General features: G+C 34.5%; 1 pseudogene; it reads left to right on the forward strand.

The window, feature by feature from the left end:
• Positions 1-8988: 8988 nt before the first annotated feature.
• Positions 8989-9544, forward strand: LOC101568021 (annotated as a pseudogene).
• Positions 9545-20388: the final 10844 nt, after the last annotated feature.

Raw genomic sequence — 20388 nt, forward strand, 5'->3', positions numbered from 1 at the left:
CAAGATATAGGCATGCAAAAATGGATCAAGCAATAAAAGCACATTCATAAATTTCAATGTATATTTTTAAAATCATGTACCTGCTTTTACTCTGATATCTTTTTCTTTTTTGTGTTACCCTCCTTCTTGCTTTTGTTTCATCCTCCTTGTGCCTTTAAGACAACATGGAATCTCTAGATTTTTATCTATCTTCACTTAATGTGTAAGTAAATATGCATCCATATACTATACACACACACGGCTTGTTTTAGTGTTTTTCTTTTTTATGAAAGTAGGCTCATACATTACATACTTTTGCACATCTTGCTTTCCTCACTCAGCAATGTCTCATTTGAAAACTCTCTAACTCATGTAGTAGAACTATAATTTAATATTTTTAAGGATGGAAATTTTTACACAGCTAATTTCCTCTTGATAGGCACTGCTTTTATCTCATTTTTCTTTTTATTAATAATTCTGCAATTGACATCTTCCTATATGTATCTTTATATCTTTTTAAAAAAATGTCTTCAGTAAAGGCTCTACAGGGTCTCACTACACAGATCAGGCTCGTAGTGATCCTCCTGTTTTCAGCATCCCAAGTGCCAGGATTATAGGCCTGCACCACCACACCTAGTCTCAACCTGCCCCGGGGGCGGGGTTGGCACAGCATGCCAGGGATTGGAACCCTGGTCTATGTCTGCCTAAGCAGGTGGTTTAGTCTGTTGAGCTATCTGGCCGGCCCTTGTATCTTTATAAATAATATTTTACTATGAAGTAACTAGGGATATCATTTCTGGGCATGTGTAAATGTATGTGTTTTAATGATAAGAAATGATTGCTGCCTCCAAAGATTAAGTCATTTCCTTTCTCCACCAGCAATATCTGAAAGAACATTCTTAATCCCATCCTCATCAGTTGTGGCTCTTTGTGACTTTTGTCGATCTGATGAGTATAAAGTGACATTCACTTTGTTATTATAATTGGCATAGCCATAATAAATGACTCATGAATTTGTATGTCCTTCCTTTTGTTTGTTGGCCACTGACTTACCTGTGAGTTGTCTTTATTGGATTATTTGTATCTTGTCTATTTGAAAGACATTTAAATATTTTTTCAGCATTTTGTCAATTGTCTTTGTGAATGATGTCTATTGCCATACAGTAGTTTTTAGTTTTTACATAGTCATAGTTAAGGCAGGTAGCTTTAACTTCTAGGATTGTAGTTGTAAGTTAGAAGTCATTGCTTCCACTCTTGGGCAGTGAGAACTATATTTCTTTTACATGCTCTTTATTTTGTTATTTAAGACTTTAATGCATCTAAAAGTTATATTTTGATTTGTTATAAGAAATAGCCCATTTTGTATCTTCTTCCAGATGGCCATCTAGGATAGTAGCAGCAATTATATTGCATAATTCATCATTCAGTTTCACCAATGGAATATACATTATCTTTAGTCAGGAGTAGTGATGTACTCCTATAGTCTAAGCAGACTGCAAGTTTAAATCTAGCTAGGCCAATTTAGTAATTTAGGGAGACCCCGACTCAAAATTAAAAATAAAAAAGGGCTGGGATATTTCTCAGTGAAAAGATTCTGAGTTTAATTCCTCAACACTGCAAAACAAATAAAAATAGTATTTTTAACATGTTAAATTCTCACTGGGATTTACTTCTGGATTGTCTTTTCTTTTTTAGCACTCAGTTTACTCATTATTATTTCATCACATGATTTTATAATATATTCTCATATTCAATATGACAAATTTTTCTGTACCATTTTCCTACTTATTGGAGATATATTTCTTTCATATACAATTTTTAAATAATTTACACAATTAAACATTATTTTGTCAGGATTGGTGATAAATACTTGTAATCCCAGAAGTTTGGGAGGTTAAAATAGGATTGCAAATTCAATCCTAGCCTGGGAAATTCAATGATTTAGACCATGTCTTAAAATGAAAAATAAAAAGGTTTGGGGTTACAATTCAGTGTGAAGATCCTCAATTTAATCTCCACTATTGGAACATATTGATGGACAACCACTGAAGTACATTTGATTTCTACATTAATTTTTTGAATATTAAAATTTTGTATTATTCCCTTTCAAGAACATGGAATACATTTGACTTTTCTGGATTTAGTATTATATGTTTTAATAAAAATCTGTACATGAATTACTTTCTTATTAATTTATAAATATATTTTGAAACTTTTAACTGTTTCTAAAACAAAGCTTTTGGAAACATGATTGAAACTATATTGATTTTATAGATTAGTTAGGGAGGAATTGACTTCTTATCAATATCAAATCTTCCAGTCTGTGGTTATGATATACACCTATAATTACGTCAGTTTTCTTTAATTTTTTTTCAGTAGATTTTATAGTTTTCAGTTTATAGATCTTGTATTCTTCAATAAGATCTATCCTTAAGTATTTTATGTTTTAATGGAACTATACATATTTTAAAATTTTAATTTTCAATTGTTCATTGCTAGGATATAGAAATAAAATTGACTTTGTATTTTAATTTTCAACATTGCTAAATTTACTTTTTATTTTAAGGAGAAAAAAATAAAAATGATGTATAATTTCAAAATGATATAATAGGAAATTATAGGAAATTAACAATTAATTATTATTTTGCATATTTTTATCTTCAGAGTAGTTCTGATTACAAGATATGGGCATGCAAAATTGATCAAACAATATAAGCAAAAACTAACCCTTTCAATGAACTAATAGAAATTAGTAGTATATTTATCTTATATAAATACACACGCAAAGTGGCAATGGGACCTCTAATCCTATTTTTTTGAGGAATCTAAACTCTGATTTCCAGTCTATACTGGCACCAAAAGTGGAAAGTGTTGCTTTTCCCCCACAGACTTTCTAGCATTCTTATTGGCTGATTTCTTAATGATAGCCTATATATGGTCTAGATATAAATGCTTTGACTAGGGGGCTGTTGGCTAACATTTTTTCACTCTGTGTATTCCCTTTTTACTCTGTTGGTGATTTGTTTTAAGTGCAAAAGCTTTTTAATAAGATGAGATCTTAGTTTCTGATTCTTTGGAGTATTTGCCATGCAATTTGGTATTTGTTCATAAACTCTCTGTCTACTCCTATGTCTTCAAAATTTTTATCTACTTTCTCTTGCAGTAGATTTAGTGTTTCTGTTTTAATATTTAGACCTTTGATCCATTTTGGCTATCATTTAGTGTATGGTGATCGATATGGGTCTAGTTTTAGTCTTCAGCAAGTAGAAAGCCAGTTTTCCAGCACCATTGGTTAAAGAGGCTATCTTTCTTCCAGTGAAAATGTTTGGCCCCTTTGTCAAAGATAAGGTGGCTGAATGTGTTTGTACTTGTGTCTCCCTCTTATAGTCTGTTCTTTTGATCCTCAGGTCTGCTTTTTGCCAGCACCATGTTTTTTTAAAAATCACTATAGCTTTGTAGTACAGTTTCAAATCAGAGATTGTTATGCCTCCTGCCTTGCCTTTGTTGCCAAGGATTCCATTTGCCATTCTATATCTCTTCTTGTTCCAGAATATTTTAGGAATGCTTTCTCTATATCTGTGAAGTATGCTAATGGTGTTTTGTTTGGGGTTATAATAAATCTGTATAATTACTTTGGGAATATTGCCACTTTCACAATGTTGGTTCTTCCCATCTATGAGCAAGGAATATCTTCATTTTTGGAAATCCTCTTCAATCTCTTTGTTCCCGAGCACTCTAATTTTCTGTGTACATATTTCTACTTCCTACATCATATTGATTCCTAAGTAACTCATATTTTGAATGATATTGGTCAGGGTGTGGTTTCTCTAGTTTCTATCTCAGTGAGTTGTATGTATACAGGAATGCCATTGAGTTTTCAGTGTTGACTTTGTATCCAACTACATTAATGAGTTTGTTATTAAATTTAGCAGTCCTTTTGTGAATTTCTTTAGGGTTTTCCAAGTAGAGTATCATGTCATCTGCAAAGAAAGATAATTTAACTTCTTCCTTTCCTTTCTTTATTCCGTTTATCTCATTTTCTTGTCTAATTGCTCTAGCTCATGTTTCCAGAACTATATTGAATAAAAGGAAATCTTTGTCTTGTTCTTGATTTTAGAATGAAAACTTCCAGTTTTGTCTTTTTAGTGTGATGTTGGTTATTGTTTTATCACAGATGGCTTATATGAGATTGAGATAGAGATCACCTATTCCAACCTATTTTCTGTAGTTTTTTTTTTTTATTATGTATGAGTGCTGGGCTCATTCAAAACCTGTTCTGTACTTATCAAAATGATCATGTGGGAGACTGGGGAGATAGGTCAATAGAATAAGTGCTTGTCTGGCAAGCACAAAGGCCTGAGTTCAATCCCTGGTTCCATAAAAAAAATGATCATGTGATTTTTTGTTTTTGGCTCTCTTGATATGCTATATTGATTTACATTTATCATAAAAACATTTATTGATTTGCATATGTTGAACCATTTCCAAATTCCTGGGATGAATCCCACTTGGTCATGGTATGTAATGTTCTTGATGATTTGCTGAATTCTGTTAACTGTTCATCAGGGAGATTGTCCTGTACTTCTCTTTCTTGAGTGGGTCCTTCTCTGGTTTTTGTATCAAGGTGATACTTGCCTTCAACAATGAGCTACTAGGGAGAATTACTTCCCTTTTAATTTCATTAAAGAATTTGAGGAATATTGGTATTAAATCTTCTCTGTATTTCTTGTAAATTTAGCAGCCCCTGAAATGATAAAGGATATTGGCTTTTCTTTGTTGGTAAACTTTTAATTACATTTCTTATTTTGCTAATTAATGTTGGATTATTCAGAATTTTTATACCTTCTTGACTAAGCTTCAGTAATTCATATATTTATAGGAATCTGTCTATTCATTCTGTGTTTTCCATCTTATGAGTATAAATATTTTCAAAATACATATTTATCTTCTGTATTTTTACAGGTTGTGCAGTGATTTCACCTTTTTTATTCATCATTTCATGAGTTTGAGATTTTTTTTTCTTTTTGATAAAGTTGGTTAGGGATTTATTAATTTATTTATTCTTTCAAAGAAACAACACATTATTTCCTTAATTCTTGGTATTGTTTTCTTAGCATTCATTTCTTTAATTTCTGTTATTGAATTGTTATTTTGGGCTTCCTTATTATTTGTAAGATACCTTTCCCATTGTGATCACTAACTGCAATCTTGACTTCAAAATCTTAAAGTCTACCTTCAGTTTTGTTCAACCAGTTTTTTCATATTTTTATGTAATCTTTAATTTCTTGGATATCTTTTGAGTCTGTTCCATTCATTCTAAGACTTTCTTATATTGTTCATTCAAGGTTTCCATTGTTTTCATATACTTCTCTCTTTTTTGGTCCATGTCTTTTTTAGATATGTCAGTCAATTATTTTGTTATCATTGTTAGTTTTTTAACCTGAGATATTATTTCTGATCTGATTTCCTCTATAGTCTCCTGGAGTTATTTCTTTATTTCAATTGCTATCATTTCAGAAATTTTCATGGTTGTGACTGCCAATTTCTTCTCTGTCAATATCTTTTGGTCTTGTTCTTCATGAATTGGAGGTCTGAGGTTGCATTTTCCTTCTTCATCTTGTCATTTTATTAAAAGTTTTTTCCTCTAATGATCTTTGTGAAATTATTGTAGTTGGTAATTATATACCTACTATCAAGGCTTCTCTAGGAAAAGTATGTTCTTCCTGGAGTCTTTCGTTTGTAGGAGATTCTTGTTTGTGTCTGTCCCAAGATCCTTCCCATTAATTGCAAGTGTGGTATCTGGTTGGCTCAGTCCCTAGTCTCTTGATGTAGAGCTGTAGTGATATTATTATCTGAGAGCTTCCTGGTATTTTTTTCAGAAGGGAGGAAACCTGATTACAACAGTTATGACATCCTAGTTAATCTCCAATTAGCAATAAGGACAGTGTCAAGCACAAATTTTGGTAACTACTGATTTTGTACTATAAACCATATGATCGAAGTTTATAGTTATACAACACTACTGATTGTAAGTTAGGAGTTTGCACGCAAAGTGTTTCCCCTAGGCAGAGTGGATTTATCCTCTGGTGGGGAAATTTGGGGAGGATGGTGTGTAAAATAAAGACAACTCTAAAGGAAGTAGAAGTGAGGCTAGAAGACAAAGGATGGTTGTACTAGGGAAGGAGTAAGAAAAGAAGGAATGAAGGAGTATTTGAAGTATTATCTGAAGTTAGTCTCTAAGTTTTGGGGATATGATTAGAACAAGAAAAATATAGAGAAAAAACAAAATCAAAAAAGAAAAGAAGACAAAAAGAAAAATAAAACAGAATACAACAAAATGAAGTAATATATATTAAAAATAAGGAAGGGGCAGTCTCACCCAATTGTTTCAATTCCATGTGACCCTAAGCTCAATGTTTGCTCATCTAATTTAGCACTTGCTGGTTTGAATTTTGGATAAATTTAATTTTAATTCTGTTGATAATTTTGTAGAGTTTATCAGATTTTCTACATAGATGAGCATGTAATATTCTCAATAACCAAATGGGTTTACCTGTTCTTTTCCTATCTGGATGATAATTGTGAATGATTGCAGATTTGATTTTATTTTCCTCACATTTTAGTTAAATTCATTAGTAAAAGTATTTGGGCATGGAGTTTTCTTTGTGGGAGTATATTTTTAATCTATAAATTTAACTTTCAATATAGATATAGGGTTAATGAGATTTTTAATCTTAAGTAAGCATTGATAATTTGTATGTCACAAATGACTGGACAGTTTTATCTATATTGAATTTACTGGAAAAATATATTCTTTTTTTTTAGCATCTGTCAAATCCATAGTAATGTCAATCTTCCTGTTCTTGATATTTTTAATCTGGTAAGGCTTGTTTTGTATAAGAAATACACAGCTGAGTTGTGTTTCTTGTCCAATCTGAATATCTGTGCTTTGCAATTATGAGATTAATATTTACTTTTAATACGATTATTGATATTGTTACATTTATATTGATAATGTTTAATTGCTCTGTGTTTGCCCATCTGTTTTTATTTTCTTTTTCTACATTTTGGTCATTAATCTACTTTTAGCCATCAAAAGTCTGCTAATATATAATGGAACTGTAATTTTACATTAAATCCAAAACTTCTCCCCCTGCACAGGTCTCAGCCATGGCTCAAGTATTACTTCCTTTTATTCTTATTTTATTTTTCTTCCCCAATTTTCTTCAGTGCTCATGATTTCTCCAGGATTTGGGGTGGGAGAAGCTAGATTAGAGTAACAGAAGCCCTTATTTATTTTTATTCAACAGAAGCAATAGCAGATTTATAACTTATTTATAGAAGTCTTAAGTTCTTAACCCATTGAAAATTTTTGTTATTGAAAATCAGACTCTGCAATTAGTCTAAAAGTAGCAAACATTTTGGATGTAAATACCAAGGACAGTGAATGCTAGAGCTCTGTGTACAGTTTCTACATTAACTGCTATAGTCATAAGAAATAATTGTTATTATGTCTCACGATTCTGAATTAAGATATTGCCTTTGAAAGATAGTGAGAGATGCTATAGCAACAAAAACAAAATGTTAATAGAAGTTTGTCGTTTATATAATATCCCACATTGGTTTCTTTTCAATAGACCCTTCATAATAGTAACTCATAGCTTTTCCTTAGAGTCTTCCCATCTGTGGCTCTGCTGCCTTTGACCTATTACTTCTAAAATTGCTATTCCCATTGACATGGGTGACTTGAGAAGCCCCCCAAAGGTTAAACCTTGGATGTGTCATGCACTATTTCCACTCACATTAAACAGGCTGCCACTCCATTATATTCAACTGTAAGGAAGGCTGGGGGAGGTAGTACAGATGTGCGACCAGTGAGAACAGGAAAGGTTTGGTGAAGAGCTTGCTAGTCTCCATGTAATAGGATTTCTTTGTTACTTAAATTCCATAAATTTTGATTTGAAGTTACAACTTTGTGAACATTGCTTCTCATGCATGTCTCCTATGGAACCTTGCATGTCCAAGTAACTCATGCCCTACTCTGTTCTCAATGAAAACATTTCTCTTCTCATTGAGAAAGTTATTTGTCACTTTGATACCAAAGACCTCAGAAATTGCTAAATTAATTTTTTTTAAATAATGTATGTGGTACAGGGACTCACTCTGCAGCTCAGATTCATAGTGATCCTCCCATTTTCAGCCTCCTCAGCACTGGGATTATAGGCATGCACCCCCACACCCAGTCTCAGTGGCCAGGTCAGCATGCCTGGGATGGGGCTGGTACAACATATGGTACCCGGGATCAAACTCTGGTCCTTGCACTTGACTAAGCAGGTGCTTAGTCCACTGAGTTATCTCAGCAGCCCTTAAATTTAAATTTTTAAGTTGTAGGAATTAGGCCTTTAGAGTGAACATTTGAAGCAAAAAAGCATTTAGTAGAATATTTAAGTCAAGCAATAGTGTCTTTATGCTTCATGCTGAGAGTTCTTCACTTTCTTTCTTTTTTTTTTAAATTTTATTTATGTTTGTGTGGTGTGTGTGTGTGTGTGTGTGTGTGTGTGTGTGTGGCCTGCTCAGCCCACCAGGGGGTGGGGCTGGCTGGCATGTGGTGCTGGGGGATTGAACCGCGGTCCCTGTGCTTTGCTAAGCTTGTTCTAAATAGGTGCTTTAGACCACTGAGCCATCCCACCAGCCCCTCTTCCCTTTCTTAAAAATGTTAACTTTTGAGTGTTTTTCTAAGATAGTTTTGATTTAAAGTTCTATTTCTGGAGTTTTTATTTCAGACAACAAGGAATTTGTATAAAGAATCATTTGGAGTGCTTATACATGTCTCTGCATTTAGCTTTTTTTTTTTTTTCAGACAAATCTCAATCCCATTGAGTTGTGAGGCACTTGGGGCCCAGGGAATCAAGTTTAACAATAGTTTAATGATTTTGTTTTCTGCTTTGAAGTGGATTGGTTCTGAGAAGTCATGCCTTGTATGCTCTGGAGTTATTAGTTTGACAGGGAATGGTTTGGCAGCTTGTGATGTATGTAACTGTTTCTGAGGTGGACTTCTATAAAATGACCATATCTATAGCTCTTCCAGGGGACATTGTGGGCTTCACACATGTCTGTGTGAAGAATATGTCTGTCAAAGATGTCCGGCTTGACAATGTTGCTTGTGACAGCAAAAATGACCCACCAATGGAAGCAGCTGGTTTCAGTGCTCAGATGATTAACCTGAACCATCTTGGCCAGATCAGTGCTGGCTATGCCCCTGTCCTGGATTGTTACACAGTTCACATTGCTTGGAAGTTTGCTGAACTGAAAGAAAAGATTGATGGTTGGTCTGATAAGAAGCAGGAAGATGGGTCCAAGTTTTTGAAATCTGGTGATGCTGTCATTGTTGACATGGTTCAGGCAAACCCATGTGTGCCCAGAGCTTCTCTGACTATCCACCTCTGGGTCATTTCACTGTTCGTGATATGAGACAGACTGTTACTGTGTGTCATCAAAGCTGTGGGCAGACAAGAAGGCTGGCAAGGTCACCAAGTCTGCCCAGAAATCTCAGAAGGCTAAGTGAATATTAACCCTTACACCTGCCACCCTAGTCTTAATCAGTGGCAAAAGACTGGTCTCAGAACTGTTTCTCCCAATTGGACATTTAAGTTTATTTTTGCTTTTTTTTGCTTGATGAATAATTTTATTGGTCTTTATCTGAAAAATCTTTATCGAAATTTGGCTTAATTTTCAGTAGCCCACTCCTGAGCTTTGAGGAAGCTTGCCTTCTTTTGAGCTACCAAATCTTTCTTCTGGGCAAAGGAGATTTTGGGATGGTTCCACCTCTTCTTTTTAACTTCTCTCTTTGGCTTCTTTTCATAGACTGGATTCTCTCATGTAGCAACATGAGCTTTCTTATACATCTCCTCCATGTCTGGAGTTACACTGTTCTTTATGTATGGAGAGAACTGTTTCTTGTAAGTATCTTCATCTTCTTCTATTAGGTAATGCATATAATCTGTGACATTCTGACCCATGATGTGCTTCTTCATTGAACTCTTTACTTTCAGAATCATAATCAGGTCAACATTTTGTACTGTGAGGGATAGACAAGCCTCAATCCATACCACTCTGTAGGGCTCCAAAAACTTTATTTCCAGTTGTAGTTCTGGCAAGGCCTGAATCCAAATAGCGGGTGAAGACAACAGATTTGTCACCAATGCTTTCCACATTGTATTCATCTCTAGTCACCTCCACCTGGCCTTCATAGATCTTATCCATGCTAAGCCTATTGAGGAGCCTGTGGGCCAGCAGCAGGCCAGTACAATGTGCTGCAGCATAATTTGTTAGGCCAACTTTCACACCGTATTTTGGTAGTTCATGTGAATGTGCTGCACAGACTATCATACCCCTTCAGTACAGGCATAAACAATCTGACAAATGATATCTCTGTTTGTTACCTGAACTATCATCCTGTATTTAGGTGTGTTGTATTTATTTTTGTTCTGTATTACCAAGTGTTTCCTAGCATAGTAATCAGTTTTTCTCTCTTGTCATTTTCTAAACTTCACTTGGTATCTATTAAAGTAGGCCCATTCTTGACAACCTTAATAAAAGCCCATGCTGTGTAACATAGACCTGTGCCCGTGGCCCTACACAGATCTACAGTGGTCATTTAACTTTAATAGTGAAAGACTAGTTAATGATAACAATACATCATTAAACCTTGAGAAGGAAAGGAGAATTTTGTGGACCATTTTTTTGTGGCAAGTTTATGTTGTTAGTTTTTATTCATTTTTTCCTTTTGTTTGCTTTTTGTTTTGTATTTAGTACAGGGTCTACAGGATCTCACTACATAGATCAAACTCATAGTGAACATACTGTTTACAACCTCCCAAGGGCTGGAATTACAGGTGCACACCATTAAGCCCAGTCTGGATCGTCCTCTCAGCGTGCCCCTGGGTGAGGCAGGCATGGCAAGCCTGGGGATCAAACCCCAGGCCCTTGGGTCTGCCTAAGCAGGCGCTTTAATCTGCTGAGTTATTTGGCTGATCCTTAAGTTGTTAGTTTTTAAAATCAATATTTTTTAATGGAAACAACTTGACCAAAAATCTGTCACAGAATTTTGAGACCCACTGAGACAAAGTTTAATGAGAGAAGAAAAAAAAAAAAAAGACTTGGAACTTTTTAAGAGAAACTGTTCATGGAATGAGAACATTTAAGGGATTATAACTGTATAATTCTATGTGTTAAGTAGTATGTAATTCTGCCTACTCATTCAGTTAAATATGGCACTGGCTCAATGATTGAGAAATACCTGCTTTTAGGAACCTGGCTATGGGCATGATTTTGTGTGTTGGCCCAACCAGCTCTGAGCAATCTACTGGAAATTTTATGTGCATACTTTAGTGCTGAATATTTTTGCTCTATAATTTGGGGTTCAATATGTTTTGATTTTTATTTTAACTCCTTTGTTAAAGGAGCCAAAACTACCATTTTTATTAATTTTACAATACATTTTACAAGAATTTGCTTCATGAATTTATTGCCCGTTAGGTGTCTAGAGTCAAAGATATCTGTCAAATTATTATTTGATGAGTTAGTCATATTCTGAACAAAAGGAAGACTTAAATCGACTAAGTAAATGTTGTCATACTTTAGAAGTGGTAAGTTCAATGGCATAACAGAAGTTAAAGGGCACCGGATACTGCCATTTCACATAGGGTTCTCAGGGATGATGTCATTGATTATGTGACATTTGAACAAGAAATTAAAGGATCTGAGGGAAGAACTTTCAAGTTAGAGATAAAAGCAATAATAAAGATGGTTAAGCTGATGTACTTGAGGAACAGCAAAGAGGCCTGTTTGCATAATGAGAGAGAAAGAAGCATGGTGGGGAATGAAGTCAGAACAGCTAAATCTAGGGTTGAGAAAAGAGGAGGGGCAGAGAGTAGATACTGATCCATATCAAAACCTGAACTTTCTGGCATCCTGGAGGTCAAGTAAAGAAGGTTATATTAAGGAATCAGTGATGAATTATGTCAAAGATACATGGGTCATAGAAGATGTATTCTGACAACTGATTATTTGATTTAGATTTATACTGAGTTGAAGTAAAATCCAAGGTGAATAGAAAAAAGATTAATGTTTTTAGAGAGATATGTTTTGGTATTGTAGGATGGTACATATCAGAAGCAGATTAAGAGTTTTTCTATTTTTAAAAATGAAGAAATTATAGTATTTTATATGCTGATAATTATGTTAAAAGGAGGGATAAACAACAGTACAGGAAAGAAGAGAACTGATAAAGGTGAGAGGAGGGGCTCTAAAGGACAAGAAGAAAGGTTGGCTTTAAATAAAACATATCTAGAGCATCCATAGGTAGGGAAGAATAAATGGTACAGATCCCAGAAGGTAGGCAAACACAGACATGGGAACATGTGGAACTCTCTTCTTAATTGACATTGCTTTCTGCACAGATAGCAGCTAAGTTATTACTTAGGAATGTGAATGGCTGAGTGGGGGAGGGAGGAGAAATAAAAGATTTGAAGTAATTAGAAGGAATGCTCCTATGCTTGCTATGCAGCAGTTAGGGTGTCAAGTCTACAAAGCACTTGACAGGAGAGGTGAGCCATGAGGTCTAAAAAATAAACTAGCAATCAAACATATTAGAGGCTTGGGGGCTGTTGTAATGACATTAGATTTTATTTCAAGTGACACAGGTAGACACTGGAAGGTTAAATAGTACAGAGAACCTATATGACTTTGGTATTAAAAGTATCATCTTTGGCACCCTGTATAGAATATTCCGTAAGGGCAGAAGCAAAATGAAAACTAGTTCAGAAGTTTATGTGAATGGGGCCAGAAAAATAGCTCAGTAGAATAAGCCCTTACCTGGCAAGCTCAAGGGCCTGAGTTCAATCCACAGCTCTGGCCCCCCACCAAAAAAAAGTTTATGTAAATGATGATCATGGCTTGAGTTAGGGTGAAAATGGAAGGTGGAGGTAGCAGATGGATTTGAGATAGATTTTGAAGACTGAATTGATAGGATTTAACAATTAAAAGTACAGTGTGGGAAAGTGCTATCAAAGATGAATCTAAGGTTTGCCCCAGAACAATGCATATTAGTGATAATTAGATACAGTATTAGGTTTCTTGGCCCCCCAAAAATAAAAGGTTATTACCTTCTGTACACTCAAGGTTATTACCAACTGACTTCATTAGCCTGGCAAAATGATTGCCACAGAGAGTGAGGCAATAGTAGTGCCCTTTAATTGATGTTACTAACCTACACATACAAAAGAAGCCAATTTTTGCTTGAACATACTATACAGGAGGTTTAAGACATACAGATGTTCTAAGAATTATAGTGTATTTTCTTTTAATTTTATAATTCCAAGATAAAATAAGTGGATATCAATATAACCTGCCTTCTGGAAATGTGTTTGAAGTTTCTTCTTTCAAAGAAATGACAGAATTTAGTTAATAATCTGGAGCTCATTATAGTTTTCCAAGTAATAAAACAAAGTGTATTCATTTAAATGGGAATCTGTTCTGTCCTTTCAGTATTTTAATGTTTTCACTTCTTCCTTTAAAATTTGAGTAAAACTATAAAAGTCCAAAGAGTGAACATGCCATCAATGATACAACTTTTCTCCTTTTTCTTAAAGGAGCAGCTTGTCTCAATTTTCCCAATTTGTTTTCTTGAAAGTTTACTAGCTTTCTTACTAGGCCAATCTGGCTATGTATCCTCTTGCTTCTTTGGTCTTCTTTTTTTAATCAGTGAGCTTTTAGAAGGAGTATGAAAGAAACAATTGACGTCTTCTGTTATGCTCTCTTAAGCTTATAGACTTCAAAATTTTCTGGAACAGCTTAATAACCAAAGAAAACCAAACAAAAGGCTGCTAAAATATTTCCCCCAAAATGCAGTTTGGTCATTTTCTTTATTGTATTTGCAAATGATGCCACTGGGACTGAGGGAGGAAATGAATGTATTGCATAGGAATTCTTGTTTTGTGATTTGGGGAGATCAAAAAGAAAAACACTACCTGGATATTTTACTAATGTCTTCAGTTTTATTTCTTCTGGTCTTCTTTCCTCTCAGTAGGGAAAATGGCTAATTTCAGGTGAAAGGAAGCAAGTCCTTTATTACCTTTCACCATTATCAGATTCTCAACATGAACTTGATATCTGTACTTGTTGGTGCTTTAAATTGCAAACAGCTGTCATGCTGTTTCAGGAAAAGCCCTCACTTGTTATTTCAGAGGTAGAGGCTGTGTGCAGTAGAAGTTGAGAGTGACTCTAACATGCATATAGATTCTAGGGTCACCACTGTAGTTGGCCAGTCATTTAACTTACCAGTCTGGAAAATAGGGGCAATAATGTTCACCTATGGTTTACTGTAAAGCTGAAGAGATAAATAGAATGCCTAACATTTGATAGAAATACCACTTGTTTTTTTCCCCCCTCTCACCTTCTGTTTCTGACATTTTCTCAGGTTGCAACTTGGGGACATAGTTATTCATTTGAATATATGTTTATTTATCATTCTGTGTTTTTCACTATCACCAGTGTGTAGGATTCTGAGTGGATATGTGCTAGAGATTCCTTAGGATATGTACCTGGGCTGAAAATACTCAGACAGTTAGAAATATGCATTATCAGTTTATGAGAAATGCCAATTTACTCTCTAACACAAATTTGAGGTTCTACCTCTATAGTTTTCATTATATACATTTTTCATAACTTTTTGTTAGATTTGTTAATTTTTGTTTATCTCCTGAGTAGGAAGTACTATTTTATTCTTTAAATTTACACTTCCCTTGTACCTTGTACTGATGAAGCATTTGCATATGCATATTGGCAGTCAAACCACTCTTTTGTGAATTGATCATTCATGCCATATGTCTATTTTCTTCTCTTTTTAAACATGTATTAAGTACAGGGTCTACAAGGTCTCACTACACAGATTGGACTTGTAGTGATCCTCCTGTTTTTAGCCTCCCATGTGGTGGTATTACAGGTACACGCCACCATGCCCGGTCTCAGTCACTCTCAGCATGCTCTCGGGGGCTGGGCTGGCAGCATTTGTCTATTTTCTACTGTCTTAGTTGTCTTTTTCTTAAGATAAAAGTTATTTTTTTATTAAAAATGGTTAGATAATGACTACAAATAACTTGTAGGATATAAGCTGATTTTTAACTTTAAATCGTATAGTAGATTTATTCCTTTTTTCCATCAAAAATAGGACTTTATCACTATTAAAAATTGGGATCTTAAACACTCTTGGACTCGTGGTTCATATCCATCAGCTCATTCAATTTTAGCTCCAGTCTCACCTCCAGTGGCCTTTCCAGAGCTACTACCTTCATCATGAAGCTCCATGAGTTTTCCCAATTCAAACTTGGGCTTCTCTGATGAAGACATCATGAAGAGGGTAGATAAATTGGCAAAGCTTTTTTATGTCTTTCCCAATGCCGTCTGGAATCAGCTTATTGCCCATTTCCTTTGAGTAATTTATCTGCACCTCTCAGGTCATGACTTCCATCTTCTTCTTCTGGATCTGGTATACCTGCTGGTGCTAAGTATAAGAGGTTTTCCATATCTGATTCTTGCATTTTTTAGTAAAGCCAACACAGAACAAACGAAGCAAATAACCATCAGTTACTTGACATCAACATGAGCTTTGATCATGCTCTGCCATTTTTTGACCATGGAACACATTTGATCATGGGTGAGATCCATGCCATGGAAGTTAGTCAGGCAGTTTTTGCCCTGAACATCTTCAACAATTAGCTTGAATTTTCTAAAAGCAAATTTATCATTCTGCAGATCAGCAAGGCTCACTTCGAGCCCATCAGATACAATTTTGGTTCCTTGAATTCTGGTGATGAGTGTTTTTTATTTCTTGTGTTGAAAATAGCTGGCGCCTTCACATCATACCAGTCTTTTTTAGAAAATGGATCAGTCACTTTCTTCTTGGATCCCTTTTTGCCACCTTTCATAAGGTGCTTGTTCCTGTTCTTTTTAAATTAAAAGAAATTGATTTCTAAGACAGAATCTCACTATGTAGTTTAGGCTGGTCTTGAACTTGCAACGTAGCCCAGGCTGTCTCCCAATTCAAGGTGATGTTCCTGTTTCAGTCTCTATAACATGCTGGGATTAAAGGCATAGGCCATCATGCCTTGTGTATGTAAACTTATTTTTAATACAGTGGAAATTATAATTTTTTCCTTTATGGCTTTGGAATATTATGTCTTATTTACAAAACTATTTTCTACCTGAAGTCATAGATTTAGCTTTAATTTGCAGAGTCTGTTCTTTCCTATTGATTGATTTTTTAAATTTTTGCAAGCTATTTTAATTTTTATGGCTATAGAGTTGCTTTGATATCTGATGGAAAACTCCATTTTCTTTAACCTTCCTGGCCACTTTTGACACTTTATTCTTCCAAAAAAATTCAGGGCCAGCTTGTCAATTTTTTATGACAAGTTTCAATATTTATTGTGATTTTCTTTGTATAGATTTATCTGGGAAGAGACCATATCTTCATGGTTTTGAGAGTCTTCTGGCAAATACCTATGACATTTTCCCATTTAATTCTGAGTTCTTTTAAAGCCTTGTTAAAAGTCTATGATTTCAAACTTTAAGTATTATGGCACTTTTATTAGCTTTATTCCAGAGAACATTAAACATTAAAAAAAATCTTCATTTATTATGCAATAGACATTTTAATTTGCCATTCACTTTCTTACTAGTTGCTTTTTGTGTATTAATGATCTTAATATTTTAAAATCTAAATCTTTTTATTACTTTCAACATCTTGTAAATTGTATTGGATTTTCATTTTTTCCATTATTTTATTGAGACACAAATAGCAATGAGAAATTTTCAAATCAAATTGGTAGGACACTTTGAATAATTAACACATTGCAAACTGCCTTCCTATTGCTTATTTGTTATACAAGATACAGACATGACATCCTATTTACAAACACTATTAGAACAATTCCTTCTATTCATTGAATTAAGAGAATATGGCTGTATATCTATACTAAATACTTTGAATACAAACATACAAAATGGATATAAATCTGTATCCCTTTTTTTATTTAGTTCTGCTATTTGAATATTATAGGTATGTTAACTCAGCAAAATATTCTAAAACAGTCCAGTAGTTCATAATAATATTGGGTCTTCTGCTTGACTGACAGGGTCAGAAATTGTTGACCTGAGTCCCCTACAGCTCAACACAATAGGATGGCTTTACTTCTTATACTTTGTTTTTATACATTTTTGCTGGAATGTTAAGACCAAGAAAAGTAAGACTTACGCAACAAGAGTTGTAGCTTTTGGATCTGATAAGGTCAGTGAAATCCCCTCAGGATTTGTCCTGAGATACTGTACCTCAGATTGTAGAATCTTTGTCAGTGTCAGACAAGTGAATGACTCACGGCCATTGCTTGGTCAATGTACTCTTTGTGAAAGTCTGAAAGAATCATTTCTCTCCATGTGACTCTCCTTAGGCACAATCTACATCAACAATCACTTTTCTCTTTGACCCAATAATCTCCTTGATCAGAAAATTTGGGACACTACTGAGTTACATGACGTTACAGTACAAATTCTCATATGTCCTGAGTCTTAATTGACCTTGGAAAGCTAGGGCCACAATGTTGGCTTTCCTTGTGGCCCTCCTTTTTCTCTAATTTTGGTCTGAAAAGTTAGATTGTTCAGACTCCAGAAGACAAGCTTATTGTTGTTACCATACAGCCTAGACTGTTAAGCTTAACCTCTCTATCTGTCCTAATATCAAACATATTAGCCATAACATGGAACAGGCATTTTAAACCAAGTATTGATAAGTAGAACTTTAAGTCCCTACAGAATATGATGAAAAAACATTTAAAAATTGAAATATATTTTTAAAATAGGCATAAAAATTATATACTTCTTATGTTTACACATAAATCCAAAAATCTAACCACATACAAACTTTGTTGTATATGGACAACAAATATTGTGGACAGTCCCACAATATTCCTTTTCCTGTCTCTTTCCTTCATTCACAACCTCTTTCTTTTTGAACAATCATCTACCTGAAAGACAGCAAAGCAGCAACTGGCATGTCATGACAAGCAGCCCATATTCAGAAGACCAGAATGACAGGGACTCCAAGCTTGGAACTACTATTACACATTACCATCTTCAGTGCAGTTGCTTAGTTCACAGGTATCAGTATATATAGTTAGTCAGGGTGAGAATCTTTCCAATTAACTGCTAGATTCAAAAATCTTCTGCAGATTCTCACGATCATTGCCTTACCCATCTTCTACATATAACTGTATGGCTTCACATTGTCATATTTCCTAGCTCTTATCCTTTCCCTCTCTTGATTAGTTAGTCCTTGAGAACTTGCTTTCCTTTTGCTTCTTTTATACCTTTCTATTTGTATTTCTTCTTTTGAGTTCTTATACTAGGGAAACAATATGATATTTACACATGTGTGTCTGGTATATTTCACTTATGAGTATATCTTCAAGTGGCATCCACTTCAATATAAAGGCTTCGAGTTTATCATTCTTAAGAGGTGAATAATACTCCATTGTGTAAAAATACCACATCTTTTACAACCATTCCTCAGGTGATGGGCATCTTGGTTGTTTCCAAGATTTGTCTATCACAAATTGTGCTGCTATAAACATATCCACACATATATCGCTATGACATGATGTTTTCAGACCCTCCAGGAAAATTTCCAGTAAAGGAATAGCAGTTTAAATGGCTTTTCCAGTCCAACTTTTCTAAGGATGTCTCCACGCTGATTTCCATAATGGTTCAACCAGTCTACATTCCCACCAACAGAGATGAAGGGTTCCTTTATCTCCACAGCCTCTCCAACATTTGTTGTTGGGTGATTTCTTTATGATAGCCATTGTTTCTGCTGTGAGATGATATCACAATGTTGTTTTAATTTGCATTGGTCAGATGGCTATGGAAGTGGAGCATTTTTTCTCTTCTTTTTTTATTCTTATTTTTTCTTTTAATTTCTTTTATTTTAATAATATTGTTGAGAAACAGATACCAATGAGAGTTTAAAAACTGACTAATAGGACAGATTCAATAATTCATATACTGCACATTTTATCTTCTTAGTGATTATTCATAGTACAAGAGCAGACATGATATCCTGATCAATTACTACTAGCACAAATCTTTCTTCTCATTTAATTACAGAAAAGTATCTATCCATCTATCCTATTTTGTATATACAGATACGAAATGGTCTTTCCTTTGTATCCCTTTTTTGTTTAGTTTTCTAAGAGATGGGTATTCCATTTCCATTTAAATATTTGTTTTGTTTTCCTTCCCATAATTTTATTGATAAACAAATAGCAATGACACAGTTTCAAATCAAATTGGTAGGACAGTTTCAATAAGTAAAATATTGCATACATACTTCCTAGTGGTTAATTGCTGTACAAGATGCGGACATGATATCCTATTTACAAATACCATTAGAACAAATCACTCTATTCATTAAGAGAATATAACTATATATCTATCCAAATACGTTGAATACACAGATTCAAATGGACAGTCATCTGTATACACTTTTTTTGTTAAGTTCCATTATTTGAATATTATAGGTTTGTAAACTCAGCAAAATATTTCAAAAGCGTCCTGTAGCCCATAATACTATTGGGTCTTCTGTTTCACTGTCAATGTCAGAAATTGTTGACCTGAGTCCCCTACAGCTCAACATAATAGCATGGCTTTGCTTCTTATATTTCATTTTTATACTTTTCTGCTGGATGGTTAAGACCAAGGTAAAGCAGGACCTACCTATGCAACAAGAGTTGTAGCTTTTGGATCTGATAAGGTCAGTGAAATCCCCTCAGGCTTTATCCTGAGATCCTTTACCTCAGATTGTAGAACCTTTGTCAGTGTCAGCCATGTGGATGAGTGATGGCCATTGCTTGACCACTGTGCTCTCTGTGAAAGCCTGAGAGAATGTTTTCTCTAAATGTGACTCTCCTTAGGCACACTCTACATCATCGATCAATTTCCTCTTTAGAACCATAATCTCCTTGATCAGAAAATGTGGGACACTACCGAGTTACATGACAATACAGTACAAGTTATCAAATGTCCTGAGTCTTAAATTACATTGAAAGGCTAGGGCCAAAATGTTGGCTTTCCTTGCAGCCCTCATCCTCCTCTAATTTTGGTCTGCAAACTTAGGTTGTTAATGGTCCAGAAGACAAGCTTATTGTTATTACCATACAACTTAGGCTGTTAAACTTAACCTCACTATCTGTCTGCATATTAAACATCTTAGGCATAATAGGGAACAGGTGCATTTCATCAAGTATTGATATGTTGAACTTTAAGTCCCTACAGAATATGATAAAAACATTTAAAAAT

The sequence above is a fragment of the Octodon degus genome, unplaced genomic scaffold (genome assembly GCF_000260255.1).
Source record: "Octodon degus isolate 3935 unplaced genomic scaffold, OctDeg1.0 scaffold00051, whole genome shotgun sequence".
NCBI classification, from domain to species: Eukaryota; Metazoa; Chordata; class Mammalia; order Rodentia; family Octodontidae; genus Octodon; species Octodon degus.